This window comes from Scyliorhinus torazame, unplaced genomic scaffold (assembly GCF_047496885.1).
Source record: "Scyliorhinus torazame isolate Kashiwa2021f unplaced genomic scaffold, sScyTor2.1 scaffold_1771, whole genome shotgun sequence".
Classification (NCBI taxonomy): Eukaryota; Metazoa; Chordata; class Chondrichthyes; order Carcharhiniformes; family Scyliorhinidae; genus Scyliorhinus; species Scyliorhinus torazame.
In genome coordinates, this window is record NW_027309498.1 from 151 (window position 1) to 19739 (window position 19589).

General features: G+C 51.0%; 1 long non-coding RNA gene across 1 annotated transcript; it reads left to right on the plus strand.

The window, feature by feature from the left end:
• Positions 1-1280: 1280 nt before the first annotated feature.
• LOC140407667 (uncharacterized) lies at positions 1281-9549 on the plus strand. The gene is made up of 2 exons (XR_011939746.1): positions 1281-1359; positions 7540-9549. It is a non-coding gene; the product is annotated as an uncharacterized lncRNA (long non-coding RNA).
• The last annotated feature ends 10040 nt before the right edge of the window (positions 9550-19589 follow it).

Genomic DNA, 19589 nt, shown 5'->3' on the forward strand with positions numbered 1-19589 from the left:
CCTGCACATCTTTGGATACGAAGGGACAATTTAACACGGCCAATCCACCTAACCTGCACATCTTTGGACACTAAGGGACAATTTAACACGGCCAATCCACCTAACCTGTACATCTTTGGACACTAAGGGGCAATTTAACATGGCCAATCCACCTAACCTGCACATCTTTGGACACTAAGGGGCAATTTAACATGGCCAATCCACCTAACCTGCACATCTTTGGATACGAAGGGACAATTTAACACGGCCAATCCACCTAACCTGCACAAATTTGGACACTAAGGAACAATTTAACACTAAGGGACAATTGAACACGGCCAATCCACCTAACCTGTACATCTTTGGACACTAAGGGACAATTTAACACGGCCAATCCACCTAACCTGCACATCTTTGGACACTAAGGGACAATTTATCACGGCCAATCCACCTAACCTGCACATCTTTGGACACTAAGGGACAATTTAACACGGCCAATCCACCTAACCTGTACATCTTTGGACACTAAGGGACAGTTTAACAAGGCCAACCCACCTAACCTGTACATCTTTGGACACTAAGAGACAATTTAGCACGGCTAATCCACCTAACCTGTACATCTTTGGACACTAAGGGACAATTTAACACGGCCAATCCACCCAACCTGTACGTCTTTGGACACTGAGGGACAATTTAACACGGCCAATCCACCTAACCTGTACATCTTTGGACACTGAGGGCCAATCCATCCAACCTGTACACCTTTGGACTCTAACACACTACAGGATGGGTGTGAACACATTGGAGAGCGCGTGGAAGAGGTTCACAGGAACGGTTCGAGGATGGGAAGCTTCAGTTGTGAGGATAGATTGGAGAGGTCGCGACTTTTCCTTGGAGAGAAGAGGACTAAGGGGAGATTTGACTGCGATGTTGAAATTATGAGGTGGCTGGACAGAGTAGACAGGGAGAAACCGTTCAGCGATTTGAGCAAGAAGCAAATGTGATGAGATTTTAGGAAATCACAGCGAGGGGGTTGGGTCGGGAACGTGTTCCCCTCCCCCGGATCTCTTCCCCATTTTCTTCAATCCGCATCCCTCTGCTTCCCGAACCTTCCCATCACAGAAATCACCTTCTCCTCAGTTACTCTGGTCAAAAACCCCCACCTCGTGATTGTTAAAACCCGGTTCAATCTCCTTCTCCACATTCCCCGCTCCCAGGAGACCGGGGGTGGGCAGGGGGGGGGGGGGGGGGGGGGGGGGGGTAATCTGACCAGTGAGTGACTCTCGCTCTCCACTTCCCCAGTCTGGAATGACAGTGGTGCCTGTCCTCGCACATCTGGGACCTATAGACCCAAAGGACATCACGCCCAACCCCAACGAGGTAAGACTACAAGGACAACCCTCCCTATCTCTGTAACTTCCTCCAGTCCCTACAACTCTCCCTATCTCTGTAACCTCCTCCAGCCCCTACAGCCCTCCCCATCTCTGTAACTTCCTCCAGCCCCTACAACCCTCCCTATCTCTGTAACTTCCTCCAGCCCCTACAACCCTCCCTATCTCTGTAACCTCCTCCAGCCCCTACAACCCTCCCTATCTCTGTAACTTCCTCCAGCCCCTACAACCCTCCCTATCTCTGTAACTTCCTCCAGCCCCTACAACCCTCCCTATCTCTGTAACCTACTCCAGTCCCGACAACCCTCCCTATCTCTGTAACCTCCTCCAGCCCCTACAACCCTCCCTATCTCTGTAACCTCCTCCAGCCCCTACAGCCCTCCCTATCTCTGTAACCTCCTCCAGCCCCTACAACCCTCCCTATCTCTGTAACCTCCTCCAGCCCCTACACCCCTCCCTATCTCTGTAACCTCCTCCAGCCCCTACAACCCTCCCTATCTCTGTAACTTCCTCCAGCCCCTACAACCCTCCCTATCTCTGTAACTTCCTCCAGCCCCGACAACTCTCCCTATCTCTGTAACTTCCTCCAGCCCTTACAACCCTCCCTATCTCTGTAACTTCCTCCAGCCCTTACAAACGTCCCTATCTCTGTAACTTCCTCCAGCCCCTACAACCCTCCCTATCTCTTTAACCTCCTCCAGCCCCTACAACTCTCCCTATCCCTGTAACCTCCTCCAGTCCCTACAACTCTCCCTATCTCTGTAACCTCCTCCAGCCCCGAGAACCCTTCCTATCTCTGTAACCTCCTCCAGCCCCTACAACCCTCCCTATCTCTGTAACCTCCTCCAGCCCCTAGAACCCTCCCTATTTCTGTAACCTCCTCCAGCCCCTACAACCCTCCCTATCTCTGTAACCTCCTCCAGCCCCTACAACCCTCCCTATCTCTGTAACCTCCTCCAGCCCCTACAACCCTCCCTATTTCTGCAACCTCCTCCAGCCCCTACAACCCTCCCTATCTCTGTAACCTCCAGCCCCTACAACCCTCCCTATTTCTGTAACCTCCTCCAGCCCCTACACTCCGCCCTATCTCTGTAAACTCCTCCAGCCCCTACACTCCGCCCTATCTCTGTAACCTCCTCCAGCCCCTACAACCCTCCCTATCTCTGTAACCTCCTCCAGCCCCTACAACCCTCCCTATCTCTGTAACTTCCTCCAGCCCTTACAAACGTCCCTATCTCTGTAACTTCCTCCAGCCCCTACAACCCTCCCTATCTCTTTAACCTCCTCCAGCCCCTACAACTCTCCCTATCTCTGTAACCTCCTCCAGTCCCTACAACTCTCCCTATCTCTGTAACCTCCTCCAGCCCCGAGAACCCTTCCTATCTCTGTAACCTCCTCCAGCCCCTACAACCCTCCCTATCTCTGTAACCTCCTCCAGCCCCTAGAACCCTCCCTATTTCTGTAACCTCCTCCAGCCCCTACAACCCTCCCTATCTCTGTAACCTCCTCCAGCCCCTACAACCCTCCCTATCTCTGTAACCTCCTCCAGCCCCTACAACCCTCCCTATCTCTGTAACCTCCTCCAGCCCCTAGAACCCTCCCTATTTCTGCAACCTCCTCCAACCCCTACAACCCTCCCTATCTCTGTAACCTCCAGCCCCTACAACCCTCCCTATTTCTGTAACCTCCTCCAGCCCCAACACTCCGCCCTATCTCTGTAAACTCCTCCAGCCCCTACACTCCGCCCTATCTCTGTAACCTCCTCCAGCCCCTACAACCCTCCCTATCTCTGTAACCTCCTCCAGCCCCTACAACCCTCCCTATCTCTGTAACCTCCTCCAGCCCCTACACTCCGCCCTATCTCTGTAAACTCCTCCAGCCCCTACAACCCTCCCGATCTCTGTAACCTCCTCCAGCCCCTACAACCCGCACTATCTCTGTAACCTCCTCCAGTCCCCACACCCCTCCCTATCTCTGTAACCTCCTCCAGCCCCTACACCCCTCCCTATCTCTGTAACCTCCTCCAGCCCCTACAAACCTCCCTATCTCTGTAACCTCCTCCAGCCCCTACAACCCTCCCTATCTCTATAACCTCCTCCAGCCCTACAACCCTCCCTATCTCTGTAACCTCCTCCAGCCCCTACAACCCTCCCTATCTCTGTAACCTCCTCCAGTCCCCCGACAACCCTCCCTATCTCTGTAACCTCCCCCAGCCCTTACCATCCTCCCTATCTCTGTAACCTCCTCCAGTCCCTACAACCCTCCCTATCTCTGTAACCTCCTCCAGTCCCGACAACCCTCCCTATCTCTGTAACCTCCTCCAGCTCCTAAAACCCTCCCTATCTCTGTAACCTCCTCCAGCCCCTACAACTCCCCCTATCTCTGTAACCTCCTCCAGTCCCTACAACCCTCCCTATCTCTGTAACCTCCTCTAGCCCCTACAACCCTCCCTATCTCTGTAACCTCCTCCAGCCCCTACAACCCTCTCTATCTCTGTAACCTCCCCCAGCCCATACCACCCTCCCTATCTCTGTAAGCTCCTCCAGCTCCTAAAACCCCCCCTATCTCTGTAACCTCCTCCAGTCCCTACAACCCTCCCTATCTCTGTAACCTCCTCCAGTCCCTACAACCCTCCCTATCTCTGTAACCCCCTCCAGCTCCTACAACCCTTCTATCTCTGTACCCCCCTCCAGTCCCTACAACCCTCCCTATCTCTGTAACCTCCACCAGCCCCTACAACCCTCCCGATCTCTGTAACCTCCTCCAGTCCCTACAGCCCTCCCTATCTCTGTAACCTCCGCCAGCCCCTACGCCCCTCCCTATCTCTGTCACCTCCTCCAGTCCCTACAACCCTCCCTATCTCTGTAACCTCCTCCAGTCCCTACAACCCTCCCTATCTCTGTAACCCCCTCCAATCCTCCCTATTTCTGTAACCTCCTCCAGCCCCGGGAACCCTCCCTATCTCTGTAACCTACTCCAGTTCCTACAACCCTCCCTATCTCTGTAACCTCCTCCAGTATCTAACCCCGTGCGGAATCTGTCCTGGGAGTGTTTGATGGGGACAGTGTAGAGGGAGCTTTCCTCTGTATCTAACCTTGTGCTGTACCCGTCCTGGGAGTGTTTGATTGGGACAATGTAGAGGGAGCTTTACTCTGTATCTAACCCCGTGCTGTACCTGTCCTGGGAGTGTTTGATGGGGACAGTGTAGAGGGAGCTTTACTCTGTATATAACCCTGTGCTGTACCTGTCCTGGGAGTGTTTGATGGGGACAGTGTAGAGGGAGCTTTACTCTGAATCTAACCCTGTGCTGTACCTGTCCTGGGAGTGTTTGATGGGGACAGTGTAGAGGAATCTTTACTCTGTATCTAACCCCGTGCTGTACCTGTCCTGGGAGTGTTTGATGGGGACAGTGTAGAGGGAGCTTTACTCTGTATCTAATCCCGTGCTGTACCTGTCCTGGGAGTGTTTGATGGGGACAGTGTAGAGGGAGCTTTGCTCAGTATCTAACCCCGTGCTGTACCTGTCCTGGGAGTGTTTGATGGGGACAGTGTAGTGGGAGCTTTACTCTGTATCTAACCCTGTGCTGTACCTGTCCTGGGAGTTTGATGGGGACAGTGTAGAGGGAGCTTTACTCTGTATCTAGCCCCGTGCTGTACCTGTCCTGGGAGTGTTTGATGGGGACAGTGTAGAGGGAGCTTTACTCTGTATCTAACCCCGTGCTGTACCTGTCCTGGGAGTGTTTGATGGGGACAGTGCAGAGGGAGCTTTACTCTGTATCTAACCCCGTGCTGTACCTGTCCTGGGAGTGTTTGATGGGGACAGTGTAGAGGGAGCTTTACTCTGTATCTAACACCGTGCTGTACCTGTCCTGGGAGTGTTTGATGGGGACAGTGTAGAGGGAGCTTTACTCAGTATCTAACCCCGTGCCGTACCTGTCCTGGGAGTGTTTGATGGGGACAGTGTAGAGGGAGCTTTACTCTATATGTAACTCCGTGCTGTACCTTTCCTGGGAGTGTTTGATGGGGACAGTGTAGAGGGAGCTTTACTCTGTATCTAACCCTGTGCTGTACCTGTCCAGGGAGTGTTTGATGGGGACAGTGTCGAGGGAGCTTTACTCTGAATCTAACCCTGTGCTGTACCTGTCCTGGGAGTGTTTGATGGGGACAGTGTAGAGGAATCTTTACTCTGTATCTAACCCAGTGCTGTACCTGTCCTGGGAGTGTTTGATGGGGACAGTGTAGAGGGAGCTTTACTCTGTATCTAATCCCGTGCTGTACCTGTCCTGGGAGTGTTTGATGGGGACAGTGTAGAGGGAGCTTTGCTCAGTATCTAACCCCGTGCTGTACCTGTCCTGGGAGTGTTTGATGGGGACAGTGTAGTGGGAGCTTTACTCTGTATCTAACCCTGTGCTGTACCTGTCCTGGGAGTGTTTGATGGGGACAGTGTAGAGGGAGCTTTACTCTGTATCTAGCCCCGTGCTGTACCTGTCCTGGGAGTGTTTGATGGGGACAGTGTAGAGGGAGCTTTACTCTGTATCTAACCCCGTGCTGTCCCTGTCCTGGAAGTGTTTGATGGGGACAGTGTCGAGGGAGCTTTACTCTGTATCTAACCCCATGCTGTCCCTGTCCTGGGAGTGTTTGATGGGGACAGTGTGGAGGGAGCTTTACTCTGTATCTAACCCCGTGCTGTACCTGTCCTGGGAGTGTTTGATGGGGACAGTGTAGAGGGAGCTTTACTCTGTATCTAACCCCGTGCTGTACCTGTCCAGGGAGTGTTTGATGGGGACAGTGTAGACGGAGCTTTACTCTGTATCTAACCCCGTGCTGGACCTGTCCTGGGAGAGTCTGATGGGGACAGTGTAGAGGGAGCTTTACTCTGTATCTAACCCCATTCTGTCCCTGTCCTGGGAGTGTTTGATGGGGACAGTGTAGAGGGAGCTTTACTCTGTATCTAACCCCGTGCTGTACCTGTCCTGGGAGTGTTTGATGGGGACAGTGCAGAGGGAGCTTTACTCTGTATCTAACCCCGTGCTGTACCTGTCCTGGGAGTGTTTGATGGGGACAGTGTAGAGGGAGCTTTACTCTGTATCTAACCCTTTGCTGTACCTGTCCTGGGAGTGTTTGATGGGGACAGTGTAGAGGGAGCTTTACTCTGTATCTAACCCCGTGCTGTACCTGTCCTGGGAATGTTTGATGGGGACAGTGTAGAGGGAGCTTTACTCTGTATCTAACCCCGTGCTGTACCTGTCCTGGGAGTGTTTGATGGGGACAGTGTAGAGGGAGCTTTACTCTCTATCTAACCCCGTGCTGTACCTGTCCTGGGAGTGTTTGATGGGGACAGTGTAGAGGGAGCTTTACTCTGTATCTAACCCCGTGCTGTACCTGTCCTGGGAGTGTTTGATGGGGACAGTGTAGAGGGAGCTTTACTCTGTATCTAACCCCGTGCTGTACCTGTCCTGGGAGTGTTTGATGGGGGCAGTGTAGAGGGAGCATTACTCTGTATCTAACCCCGTGCTGTACCTGTCCTGGGAGTGTTTGATGGGGACAGTGTAGAGGGAGCTTTACTCTGTATCTAACCCCGTGCTGGACCTGTCCTGGGAGTGTTTGACGGGGACAGTGTAGAGGGAGCTTTACTCTGTATCTAACCCCGTGCTGTACCTGTCCTGGGAGTGTTTGATGGGGACAGTGTAGAGGGAGCTTTACTCTGTATCTAACCCCGTGCTGTACCTGTCCTGGGAGTGTTTGATGGGGACAGTATAGAGGGAGCTTTACTCTGTATCTAACCCAGTGTTGTACCTGTCCTGGGAGTGTTTGATGGGGACAGTGTAGAGGGAGCTTTACTCTGTATCTAACCCCGTGCTGTACTTGTCCTGGGAGTGTTTGATGGGGACAGTGCAGAGGGAGCTTTACTCTGTATCTAACCCCGTGCTGTACTTGTCCTGGGAGTGTTTGATGGGGACAGTGTAGAGGGAGCTTTACTCTGTATCTAACCCCGTGCTGTACCTGTCCTGGGAGTGTTTGATGGGGACAGTGTAGAGGGAGCTTTACTCTGTATCTAACCCCGTGCTGTACCTGTCCTGGGATGTTTGACGGGGCTCTGGGTATGATGTGTGGCTGGGTGGAGGTTTGGGCTAACAGTTTAATTATCTGTGTTGTGTCGGGCTGTCCAGGTGGAAGACGTGTTTGTGATCTCGTTGCGACACTTCTTCTCCGAGGGAAATCAGCGCTACACCACCTTCAGACTCCGAGGAGGTCACACCTACACCCTCCCCATCTACCTCAACGCCAAGTACAAAGTGTGGGGACTGACGGCAGTTATGATTGATGGATTGTTGTACTTCCTGTTCCCCGGAATCCATCGCAGCCCTCTCCACGGAAGGCATCCAAAATCCAACCGGTGATTGTCAGGAACCCCGAGGTCCGAGGAACATGTTTACCAAAGTAAAACACAACCACAGCCAGCCAAAACATTAATGGTGTCTCTCAGTCCCCCCTCTCTCTCAGGGAGATATCTGTACACTGACTGGTGTCTCTCAGTCCCCTCTCTCCTCAGGGAGATATCTGTACACTGACTGGTGTCTCTCAGTCCCCTCTCTCTCTCAGGGAGATAACTGTACACTGACTGGTGTCTCTCAGTCCTCTCTCTCTCTCAGGGAGATATCTGTACACTGACTGGTGTCTCTCAGTCCCCTCTCTCTCTCAGGGAGATATCTGTACACTGACTGGTGTCTCTCAGTCCCCTCTCTCTCAGGGAGATATCTGTACACTGACTGGTGTCTCTCAGTCCCCTCTCTCAGGGAGATATCTGCACACTGACTAGTGTCTCTCAGTCCCCTCTCTCTCTCAGGGAGATATCTGTACACTGACTGGTGTCTCTCAGTCCCCTCTCTCTCTCAGGGAGATATCTGTACACTGACTGGTGTCTCTCAGTCCCCTCTCTCTCTCAGGGAGATATCTGTACACTGACTGGTGTCTCTCAGTCCCCTCTCTCTCTCAGGGAGATATCTGTACACTGACTGGTGTCTCTCAGTCCCCTCTCTCTCTCAGGGAGATATCTGTACACTGACTGGTGTCTCTCAGTCCACTCTCTCTCTCAGGGAGATACCTGTACACTGACTGGTGTCTCTCAGTCCTCTCTCTCTCTCAGGGAGATATCTGTACACTGACTGGTGTCTCTCAGTCCCCTCTCTCTCTCAGGGAGATATCTGTACACTGACTGGTGTCTCTCAGCCCCCCCTCTCTCTCTCAGGGAGATATCTGTACACTGACTGGTGTCTCTCAGTCCCCTCTCTCTCAGGGAGATATCTGTACACTGACTGGTGTCTCTCAGCCCCCCCCTCTCTCTCAGGGAGATATCTGTACACTGACTAGTGTCTCTCAGTCCCCTCTCTCTCTCAGGGAGATATCTGTACACTGACTGGTGTCTCTCAGTCCCCTCTCTCTCTCAGGGAGATATCTGTACACTGACTGGTGTCTCTCAGTCCCCTCTCTCAGGGAGATATCTGTACACTGACTGGTGTCTCTCAGTCCTCTCTCTCTCTCAGGGAGATATCTGTACACTGACTGGTGTCTCTCAGCCCCCCCTCTCTCTCTCAGGGAGATATCTGTACACTGACTGGTGTCTCTCAGTCCCCTCTCTCAGGGAGATATCTGTACACTGACTGGTGTCTCTCAGTCCTCTCTCTCTCAGGGAGATATCTGTACACTGACTGGTGTCTCTCAGTCCCCTCTCTCTCAGGGAGATATCTGTACACTGACTGGTGTCTCTCAGTCCCCTCTCTCTCAGGGAGATATCTGTACACTGACTGGTGTCTCTCAGTCCCCTCTCTCTCAGGGAGATATCTGTACACTGACTAATTTGATTCTTAGGTGTGTGCCAAGTCCTTTTTTTTATATAAATGTAGAGTACCCAATTCATTTTTTCCCAATTAAGGGGCAATTTGCGTGGCCAATCCATGTCTTTGGGTTGTGGAGGTGAGACCCACGCAAACACGGGGAGAATGTGCAAACTCCACACGGACAGTGACCCAGAGCCGGGATCGAACCTGGGACCTCGGCGCCGTGAGGCAGCAGTGCTAACCACTGCGCCATCGTGCTGTCGCCTTGTGCCAAGTCCTGGGGGGGGTGTCCTCTGCTATATGTTTTCCTGTATTCTCCCGATTAAATATTTGTTGACACGATCTGTATCATTTTGTGGTTTTTTATTTGTTGGGAAAATCTAACTTGTTGTCACAGGCAGAATGCATCAACCCCTTCATTCCCAATCTCTCACACTCACCCTCCATTCCCTCCCTCCCTCCATTCCCAGTGCCTCATTCCCAAATTCCCTCCATTCCTTTTTTTTTTAGAAAATATTTTATTGAGGCATTTCTAAGTCGATGAGCAGCTACCACCTCTGACAGCCAGAGAGATCTAGGTGTACAGGTCCACAGGGTCACTGAAAGGGGCGACACAGGTGGAGAAGGTAGTCAAGAAGGCATACGGCATGCTTGCCTTCATTGGCCGGGACACTGAGTATATGAATTGGCAAGTCATGTTGTAGCTGTATAGAACCTTAGTTAGGCCACACTTGGAGTATAGTGTTCAATTCTGGTCGCCACACTACCAGGAGGATGTGGAGGCTTTAGAGAGGGTGCAGAAGAGATTTACCAGAATGTTGCCTGGTATGGAGGGCATTAGCTATGAGGAGCGGTTGAATAAACTCGGTTTGGTCTCACTGGAACGACGGAGGTTGAGGGGCGACCTGATAGAGGTCTACAAAATTATGAGGGGCATAGACAGAGTGGATAGTCAGGGCTTTTCCCCAGGGTAGAGGGGACAATTACTAGGGGGCATAGGTTTAATGTGAGAGGGGCAAGGTTTAGAGGAGATGTACGAGGCAAGTTTTTTACACAGTGGGTAGTGGGTGCCTGGAACTCACTACCGGAGGAGGTAGTGGAAGCAGGGACGATAGTGACATTTAAGGGGCATCTTGACAAATACATGAATAGGATGGGAATAGAGGGATACGGACCCAGGAAGTGTAGAAGATTGTAGTTTAGACGGGCAGCATGGTCGGCACGGGCTTGGAGGGCCGAAGGGCCTGTCCCTGTGCTGTACATTTCTTTGTTCGTTGTTCCGAGCGAACCCCTGAAGGCGAACTTAATCTTCTCTCGTCTGAGAAACCGAGCCATGTCGCTGACCCGACTTTGGAAGCTCCCATTCCCTCCATCCCAACAAAATCCGTCTCCAGGCCACCAGGGAGGCAAAGGCCAGAACATCGACCTCCCCCCCCCCGGCATCTTCCGAAACTCCAAATATTGCCACCTCTGACCTCTGACATGACATCTGAAAATCTCTGCCAAGATCTCCTCAGCTTCTGACACGCCCAAAACACATGCACATGGTTCGCGGGACCTCCTTCACCCCCCTCTCCAAAACCCTCCTCATCCGGGCCACCGTCGTACGAGCCCTGAGGACCACCCTGACCTGGGCCAGGCTGAGCCTGGCACACGACGAGGATGCACTGACCCTCCTCAGGCCTTCTCCCACCGCCCGACTTCCAGCTCCCCTCCCAGCTCCTCCTCCCACTCCCTCTGCACCCCCCCCCCCCGATTGGGACCCCCTTCCCACTCCATCAGTTCCTTCTGCGTCAGTTTTTCCCCCATATTCGTACACCGCCCCCTTCACCCTCCTCAGCTGCCTTGCCTGTGGCCAGGAGCCCAAATTCCCGTTGCAGTCTCTGACGCTCCTTCAGAAGTCCGTCATCCGGAGACTCCACACATCTCCTGTCCATCTGTAAAATTTTGCCTCCCAGCCTGTCCAACTGCGCCCCCTGTAGCCACCTGGATTGGCCACTTCCCGACTTAAAATGGAGAACCGCAAAGGCTGAAGGGAAATTCAGCCAACACAGGCAAAGACTCGCAAATACAGAAATCATGGGCACCGGATATTCGGCGGGGGCGGGAATCGCGCCGCGCCGGTTGGCGCCCCCCCCCCCCCCCCGCGATTTTCCGGCCCGGATGGGCTGAAGTCCCGCCGCTAAAATGCCTGTCCCGCCGGCGTAGATTAAACCACCTACCTTACCGGCGGGACAAGGCGGCGCGGGCGGGCTCCGGGGTCCTGGGGGGGGGGCGCGGGGCGATCTGGCCCCGGGGGAGGTGCCCCCACGGTGGCCTGGCCCGCGATCGGGGCCCACCGATCCGCGCCTGTGCCGTGGGGGCACTCTTTCCCTTCCGCCTCCGCCACGTTCTCCACCATGGCCGAGGCGGAAGAGACTCCACTGTGCATGCGCGGGAATGCCGTCAGCGGCCGCTGACGCTCCCGCGCATGCGCCGCCCGGGGATGTCATTTCCGCGCCAGCTGGCGGGGCAACAAAGGCCTTTCCCGCCAGCTGGCGGGGCAGAAATTCGTCCGACACGGGCCTAGCCCCTCAATGTTGGGGCTCGGCCCCCAAAGATGCGGAGCATTCCGCACCTTTGGGGCGGGGCGATGCCCGTCTGATTGGCACCGTTTTGGGCGCCAGTCGGCGGACATCGCGCCGTTTCCGGAGAGTTTCGCCCCATGTGTATTGAAACCTGTAAGAAACCAGACAGCACTGAAACCAGCAGCCATCTGTATAGTAATGAGCGATTCCAGGGCACAATTGCAACAGTTAAGGTGAATAAAGCCAAGCCAGACTCCTCGGCGCCAGCAGGAGCCAAGACAAAGGAAGGCCAACTGACACTCAGGGACCGCCCAGCGATCAGGGAGCCGCTCCAGCATTGGAGAAATCGATCCAAGTGATCGGAACGCAGTGCAATCACTTGGAACCAGGTACGGGGTCCGCCCCGAAGGGCGGGACGCCCCTGGGGACTATAAAGTAAAGCCCCCAAGTTCAAATCGTCCTTCTTGGCAGGGTCACTCAGCAACGCGAACCAACCCCTGAGAGTGAACTGTCCAAGCTGCCACATCAACCAAGTAAGTCTCCAGTCAACGCTCGCTACGAGATAGGCGCTCCTAGCGACCAGTCCATACCAGCTTTTGAATCATACAACATAGAAAAATACAGCACAGAACAGGCCCTTCGGCCCATGATGTTGTGCCGAACCTTTGTCCTAGATTAATCATAGATTATCATTGAATTTACAGTGCAGAAGGAGGCCATTCGGCCCTTTGAGTCTGCACCGGCTCTTGGAAAGAGCACCCTACCCAAACTCAACACTTCCACCCAACACCAAGGGCAATTTTGGACACTAAGGGCAATTTATCATGGCCAATCCACCTAACCTGCACATCTTTGGACTGTGGGAGGAAACCGGAGCACCCGGAGGAAACCCACGCACACACGGGGAGGATGTGCAGACTCCGCACAGACAGTGACCCAAGCCGGGAATCGAACCTGGGACCCTGGAGCTGTGAAGCAATTGTGCTTTCCACAATGCTACCGTGCTGCCCTTAAGAACAAATAAATCTACACTATATCATTTAACCGTAATCCATGTACCTATCCAATAGCTGCTTGAAGGTCCCTAATGTTTCCGACTCAACTACTTCCACAGGCAGTGCATTCCATGCCCCCACTACTCTCTGGGTAAAGAACCTACCTCTGACATCCCCCCTATATCTTCCACCATTCACCTTAAATTTATGTCCCCTTGTAATGGTTTGTTCCACCCGGGGAAAAAGTCTCTGACTGTCTATCTATTCCCCTGATCATCTTATAAACCTCTATCAAGTCGCCCCTCATCCTTCTCCGTTCTAATGAGAAAAGGCCTAGCACCCTCAACCTTTCCTCGTAAGACCTACTCTCCATTCCAGGCAACATCCTGGTAAATCTCCTTTGCACCTTTTCCAAAGCTTTCACATCCTTCCTAAAATGAGGCGACCAGAACTGTACACAGTACTCCAAATGTGGCCTTACCAAAGTTTTGTACAGCTGCATCATCACCTCACGGCTCTTAAATTCAATCCCTCTGTTCATGAACGCGAGCACACCATAGGCCTTCTTCACAGCTCTATCCACTTGAGTGGCAACTTTCAAAGATGTATGAACATAGACCCCAAGATCTCTCTGCTCCTCCACATTGCCAAGAATTCTACCGTTAACCCTGTATTCCGCATTCATATTTGTCCTTCCAAAATGGACAACCTCACACTTTTCAGGGTTAAACTCCATCTGCCACTTCTCAGCCCAGCTCTGCATCCTATCTATGTCTCTTTGCAGCCGACAACAGCCCTCCTTACTATCCACAACTCCACCAATCTTCGTATCATCTGCAAATTTACTGACCCACCCTTCAACTCCCTCATCCAAGTCATTAATGAAAATCACAAACAGCAGAGGACCCAGAACTGATCCCTGCGGTACGCCACTGGTAACTGGGATCCAGGCTGAATATTTGCCATCCACCACCACTCTCTGACTTCTATCGGTTAGCCAGTTCGTTATCCAACTGACCAAATTTCCCACTATCCCATGCCTCCTTACTTTCTGCAGAAGCCTACCATGGGGAACCTTATCAAATGCCTTACTAAAATCCATGTACACTACATCCACTGCTTTACCTTCATCCACATGCTTGGTCACCTCCTCAAAGAATTCAATAAGACTTGTAAGGCAAGACCTACCCCTCACAAATCCGTGCTGACTATCCCTAATCAAGCAGTGTCTTTCCAGATGCTCAGAAATCCTATCCTTCAGTACCCTTTCCATTGCTTTGCCTACCTCCGAAGTAATTCCCAGGGTTATCCCTAGTCCCTTTTTTGAACAGGGGCACAACATTCGCCACTCTCCAATCCCCTGGTACCACCCCTGTTGACAGTGAGGACAAAAAGATCATTGCCAACGGCTCTGCAATTTCATCTCTTGCTACCCATAGAATCCTTGGATATATCCCGTCAGGCCCAGGGGACTTGTCTATCCTCAAGTTTTTCAAAATGCCCAACACATCTTCCTTCCTAACAAGTATTTCCTCGAGCTTACCAGTCTGTTTCACACTGTCCTCTCCAACAATATGGCCCCTCTCATTTGTAAATACAGAAGAAAAGTACTCGTTCAAGACCTCTCCTATCTCTTCAGACTCAATACACAATCTCCCGCTACTGTCCTTGATCAGACCTACCCTCGCTCTAGTCATTCTCATATTTCTCACATATGTGTAAAAGGCCTTGGGGTTTTCCTTGATCCTACCCGCCAAAGATTGTTCATGCCCTCTCTTAGCTCTCCTAATCCCTTTCTTCAGTTCCCTCCTGGCTATCTTGTATCCCTCCAGCGCTCTGTCTGAACCTTGTTTCCTCAGCCTTACATAAGTCTCCTTTTCCCTCTTAACAAGACATTCAACCTCTCTTGTCAACCATGGTTCCCTCACTCGACCATCTCTTCCCTGCCTGACAGGGACATACATATCAAGGACACACAGTACCTGTTCCTTGAACAAGTTCCACATTTCACTTGTGTCCTTCCCTGACAGCCTATGTTCCCAACTTATGCACTTCAATTCTTGTCTGACAACATCGTATTTACCCTTCCCCCAATTGTAAACCTTGCCCTGTTGCACGCACCTATCCCTCTCCATTACTAAAGTGAAAGTCACAGAATTGTGGTCACTATCTCCAAAATGCTCCCCCACTAACAAATCTATCACTTGCCCTGGTTCATTACCCAGTACTAAATCCAATATTGCCCCTCCTCTGGTTGGACAATCTACATACTGTGTTAGAAAAGCTTCCTGGACACACTGCACAAACACCACCCCATCCAAACTATTTGATCTGAAGAGTTTCCACTCAATGTTTGGGAAGTTAAAGTCACCAATGACTACTACCCTGTGACTTCTGCACCTTTCCAAAGTCTGTTTCCCAATCTGTTCCTCCACATCTCTGCTACTATTGGGGGGCCTATAGAAAACTCCCAACAAGGTGACTGCTCCTTTCCTATTTCCTATTTCTGACTTCAACCCGTACTACCTCAGACTCAGGAACTGAACGAAAGGCCCTTAGTTCCCCTGACCCGGTGGGCCAGTCCAAAGCTAAGTATAGGCCTTTTAGTGATAGGAATAGTCTAGAAAGTAGAGTTTATGCATGAGTAGCGATTTACTGTGTATAATAAATGTGTTTTGATTTGAATCTTACTAATTGGTGTGTTGAGTTATTGATCATTACTTGAACTTGAACCTCGTGGCGGTATCATCAAGATACCTGGCGACTCGAGAGCAAAGGTTGAACAAACAGAGCAAATTACGATTTAAGAGACAACTAAAAGTTATCAACACCCCTCAGCCTTCTCCTTAGGCCCGAATTGAGATGAATTCCCCCCCTGATAAACGCCTTCGATACCTCCCAGACCACCCCCGCCGAAACCTCACCCATGTCATTGATCTTTATATATATTCCCGAATGGCCTCCCTCACCCGCTCGCACGCCTCCTCCTCCGCTAACGGCCTCCATTGCGGACGCTGGGCATTTCCTTTGCGAACTTGCAAGTCCACCCAGTGAGGGGCCTGGTCTGACACCACAATTGCTGAACATTCAGCATCTACCACCTCAGCCAGCAGCTATTTGTCCAGCACTGGGACAAGTCTATCCGGGAATACACCTTACGCACATGGGAGTCGAACGAGTGTTCCTTCCTCTTTGGCCTCGCAAGTCTCCACGGATCGACCCCCTCATGCGCTCCGTAAATCCCCGGAGCGCCCTTGCCAAAGCTGATACCTTCCCGGACCTAGAACCCGACCCAGCCTTGGATCCAGCATGGTACTGAAACCTGCCCCAAAATCAGTAGGTGTGAATCTAGGTCCGGAATCCTCCCCAGTACCCGCCTCACAAACTCAACGCCATCCCAGTTCGGAGCGTACATATTTACCGGTACCACGGACATTCCCTCCAGCTCCCCACTAAGCACAGTGAGCGGCACGGTAGCACAGTGGTTAGCACCATGGCTTCACAGCTCCAGGGTCCCAGGTTCGATTCCGGCTTGGGTCACTGTCAGTGCGGAGTCTGCACATCCTCCCCGTGTCTGCGTGGGTTTCCTCCGGGTGCTCCGGTTTCCTCCCACAGTCCAAAGATGTGCATGTTGGGTGGATTGGCCATGATAAATTGTCCCTTAGTGTCCAAAGATGTGCAGGTTAGGTGGATTGGCCGTGTTAAATTGTCCCTTAGTGTCCAAAGATGTACAGGTTAGGTGGATTGGCCGTGTTAAATTGTCCCTTAGTGTCCAAAGATGTACAGGTTAGGTGGATTGGCCGTGTTAAATTGTCCCTTAGTGTCCAAAGATGTACAGGTTAGGTGGATTGGCTGTGTTAAATTGTCCCTTAGTGTCCAAAGATGTGCAGGTTAGGTGGATTGGCCGTGTTAAATTGTCCTTTGTGTTCAAAGATGTGCAGGTTAGGTGGATTGGCCGTGTTAAATTGTCCCTTAGTGTCCAAAGATGTGCAGGTTAGGTGGATTGGCCGTGTTAAATTATCCCTCAGTGTCCAAAGATGTACAGGTTAGGTGGATTGGCCGTGTTAAATTGTCCCTTAGTGTCCAAAGATGTGCAGGTTAGGTGGATTGGTCGTGTTAAATTGTCCCTTAGTGTCCAAAGATGTACAGGTTAGGTGGATTGGCCGTGTTAAATTGTCCCTTAGAGTCCAAAGATGTACAGGTTAGGTGGATTGGCTGAGTTAAATTGTCCCTTAGAGTCCAAAGATGTACAGGTTAGGTGGATTGGCCGTGTTAAATTGTCCCTTAGTGCCCAAAGATGTGCAGGTTGGGTGGATTGGCCGTGTTAAATTGTCCCTTAGTATCCAAAGATGTGCAGGTTAGGTGGATTGGCCATGTTAAATTGTCCCTTAGTGTCCAAAGATGTGCAGGTTAGGTGGATTGGCCGTGTTAAATTGTCCCTTAGTGTCCAAAGATGTACAGGTTAGGTGGATTGGTCGTGTTAAATTGTCCCTTAGTATCCAAAGATGTGCAGGTTAGGTGGATTGGCCATGTTAAATTGTCCCTTAGTGTCCAAAGATGTACAGGTTAGGTGGATTGGCCGTGTTGAATTGTCCCTTAGTGTCCAAAGATGTACAGGTTAGGTGGATTGGCCGTGTTAAATTGTCCCTTAGTGTCCAAAGATGTACAGGTTAGGTGGATTGGCCGTGTTAAATTGTCCCTTAGTGTCCAAAGATGTACAGGTTAGGTGGATTGGCCGTGTTAAATTGTCCCTTAGTGTCCAAAGATGTACAGGTTAGGTGGATTGGCTGTGTTAAATTGTCCCTTAGTGTCCAAAGATGTGCAGGTTAGGTGGATTGGCCGTGTTAAATTGTCCTTTGTGTTCAAAGATGTGCAGGTTAGGTGGATTGGCCGTGTTAAATTGTCCCTTAGTGTCCAAAGATGTGCAGGTTAGGTGGTTTGGCCGTGTTAAATTATCCCTCAGTGTCCAAAGATGTACAGGTTAGGTGGATTGGCCGTGTTAAATTGTCCCTTAGTGTCCAAAGATGTGCAGGTTAGGTGGATTGGTCGTGTTAAATTGTCCCTTAGTGTCCAAAGATGTACAGGTTAGGTGGATTGGCCGTGTTAAATTGTCCCTTAGAGTCCAAAGATGTACAGGTTAGGTGGATTGGCTGAGTTAAATTGTCCCTTAGAGTCCAAAGATGTACAGGTTAGGTGGATTGGCCGTGTTAAATTGTCCCTTAGTGCCCAAAGATGTGCAGGTTGGGTGGATTGGCCGTGTTAAATTGTCCCTTAGTATCCAAAGATGTGCAGGTTAGGTGGATTGGCCATGTTAAATTGTCCCTTAGTGTCCAAAGATGTGCAGGTTAGGTGGATTGGCCGTGTTAAATTGTCCCTTAGTGTCCAAAGATGTACAGGTTAGGTGGATTGGTCGTGTTAAATTGTCCCTTAGTATCCAAAGATGTGCAGGTTAGGTGGATTGGCCATGTTAAATTGTCCCTTAGTGTCCAAAGATGTACAGGTTAGGTGGATTGGCCGTGTTAAATTGTCCCTTAGTATCCAAAGATGTGCAGGTTAGGTGGATTGGCCATGTTAAATTGTCCCTTAGTGTCCAAAGATGTACAGGTTAGGTGGATTGGTCGTGTTAAATTGTCCCTTAGTATCCAAAGATGTGCAGGTTAGGTGGATTGGCCATGTTAAATTGTCCCTTTGTGTCCAAAGATGTACAGGTTAGGTGGATTGGCCGTGTTAAATTGTCCCTTAGTGTCCAAAGATGTACAGGTTAGGTGGATTGGCCGTGTTAAATTGTCCCTTTGTGTTCAAAGATGTGCAGGTTAGGTGGATTGGCCATGTTAAATTGTCCCTTAGTGTCCAAAGATGTGCAGGTTAGGTGGATTGGCCGTGTTAAATTGTCCCTTTGTGTCCAAAGATGTACAGGTTAGGTGGATTGGCTGAGTTAAATTGTCCCTTAGAGTCCAAAGATGTACAGGTTAGGTGGATTGGCCGTGTTAAATTGTCCCTTAGTGCCCAAAGATGTGCAGGTTGGGTGGATTGGCCGTGTTAAATTGTCCCTTCGTATCCAAAGATGTGCAGGTTAGGTGGATTGGCCATGTTAAATTGCCCCTTAGTGTCCAAAGATGTACAGGTTAGGTGGATTGGCCGTGTTAAATTGTCCCTTAGTGTCCAAAGATGTGCAGGTTAGGTGGATTGGCCGTGTTAAATTGTCCCTTCGTATCCAAAGATGTGCAGGTTAGGTGGATTGGCCATGTTAAATTGCCCCTTAGTGTCCAAAGATGTACAGGTTAGGTGGATTGGCCGTGTTATATTGTCCCTCAGTGTCCAAAGATGTGCAGGTTAGGTGGATTGGCCGTGTTAAATTGTCCCTTAGTGTCCAAAGATGTGCAGGTTAGGTGGATTGGCCGTGTTAAATTGCCCCTTAGTGTCCAAAGATGTGCAGGTTAGGTGGATTGGCCGTGTTAAATTGTCCCTTAGTGTCCAAAGATGTACAGGTTAGGTGGATTGGCCGTGTTAAATTGTCCCTTCGTATCCAAAGATGTGCAGGTTAGGTGGATTGGCCATGTTAAATTGCCCCTTAGTGTCCAAAGATGTACAGGTTAGGTGGATTGGCCGTGTTATATTGTCCCTCAGTGTCCAAAGATGTGCAGGTTAGGTGGATTGGCCGTGTTAAATTGTCCCTTAGTGTCCAAAGATGTGCAGGTTAGGTGGATTGGCTGTGTTAAATTGTCCCTTAGTGTCCAAAGATGTGCAGGTTAGGTGGATTGGCCGTGTTAAATTGTCCCTTAGTGTCCAAAGATGTGCAGGTTAGGTGGATTGGCCGTGT